A 1,599-nucleotide genomic window follows, 5' to 3' on the forward strand; every position below is an offset into this window, starting at 1 on the left:
TTGAGGGGGAGTGTCAGGTCTGTGAGTGGTCTAAGGTGGGCGAGAGAAGGAGAGATGTCCCATCCTGTCATTTCTCTGACTCACAGAGGTGTTGCATTGTCTGGACATCTGACAACGCTAAAAGACGCGCTGTTTTAGGGCACTTCAAATCTCATAACGTTGTTATTCAAATAAATGTACGGGTTTTGTTTTTTCTTAAAGGCAGGCGACAATATTCATACTAGGAAATATGCAAATTGTAGTGTTTATGATTTTGTGGATTAGCGTTCGTTGTGTGTCTCAATTCTGTCTTTTAATGAGTCCGCTTCGTCCCTAAAGAGGTAAAAAAAAGAGAGTAATGTTGGAAGCATCAGCCGCTGTGGTGTTGGTGTGAGGGAGGACACAAGTGGAGAATGTACAGTGCGAGGGTCGCTTTATAGGGACAGACCATGAAAGGTAACCCGCGAAAGTGGACGATAATAACCTACAGGCAAAACAATATTAATAATGACACAGCTCTTTGCTCTTTCTTGTTTGATGCAACCTTTCTCTGATAAATAAATAAATAAATTACTTTATCATTCGTTAAGTCTTTTTTTTCAGCATGCAGTCATCCGTTGGGTTACCGTGTGTCACTTTTCATGTAATAGACGTCTACAGAGGTAAAGCGAGGGCTCTCGTGGCCTAGAGGTCAGGGTGTTCGCCTCTCATTCAAAGGTCCCGGGTTCGAATCCGGGTAGCGACGGAAATATTTTCTTCTTTAAAATTGTCTCCTTTCACCTCCTTTCCTGCTCTCTGGCAATATTCTGTTGTCTGCTTTCGTCTCCACTTTCTGCCCCCACCAACTCACCTCCTTCCCCCCACCCCCTCTTCTGGGCTCCTGACTCTTTCTGCAGCCTTTCTACTGCTACTCCTTGGCTCCTTCTTACTGCTGTCTTTCAGCCACCCCCCTGGTCTTCTGGTAGGAAAGATCTACACCTAGCCTTCTCGGACAAGGGCAAAAAATCTCGGAGGTTCCGTGTGCAAGTTGTGCACGTTACAGATTCATTGGTGGTCTAAAATCGATAAGAGTAGGCTTCGGCCGCCAACCGGGCAACATTGAAAATTTCCTACCAACTGAAAAAGTTTAATGTGTCCCGCGCTCTCATATGACCTTATGCAGTTGCGAGCGCCGTAAAAACACTTACAAACACAAAAACAAACAAGAGGTAAAGCCACCTCCGCAAGATTTGTTCCGGTTTTCTAAATACTGTGGTCTGCAATAACGAGGGGTCACTCCTTTGTTGAAGATACCCAAATACCCATCTTCAACAAGCCTGTGGGTGACAAATATATCTATGGAGGAAGGTGACAATTTTGTGGGAGTGACGTGCCGTGTATGCTAAGTGTGTGGGGGAAGATTGCTACAAAAGAATCTATAATATTTGAGAAGCGAAACCACAAAAGAATCTACATCTGAGAAGTGAAAGCACAAAAGAATGTACATCTCAGAAGTGAAAGCACAAACTTGTTTTATGAACTTTTTTTTCTAGATCAAAGAGCAGCAAACATATCATTGAGAGGTCTATAGGTACAAGAGTAGCCCCGAGGGGGGTGTTACACACATATATACACACACAC

This window comes from Aplysia californica, unplaced genomic scaffold (genome assembly GCF_000002075.1).
Source record: "Aplysia californica isolate F4 #8 unplaced genomic scaffold, AplCal3.0 scaffold01419, whole genome shotgun sequence".
NCBI lineage: Eukaryota > Metazoa > Mollusca > Gastropoda > Aplysiida > Aplysiidae > Aplysia > Aplysia californica.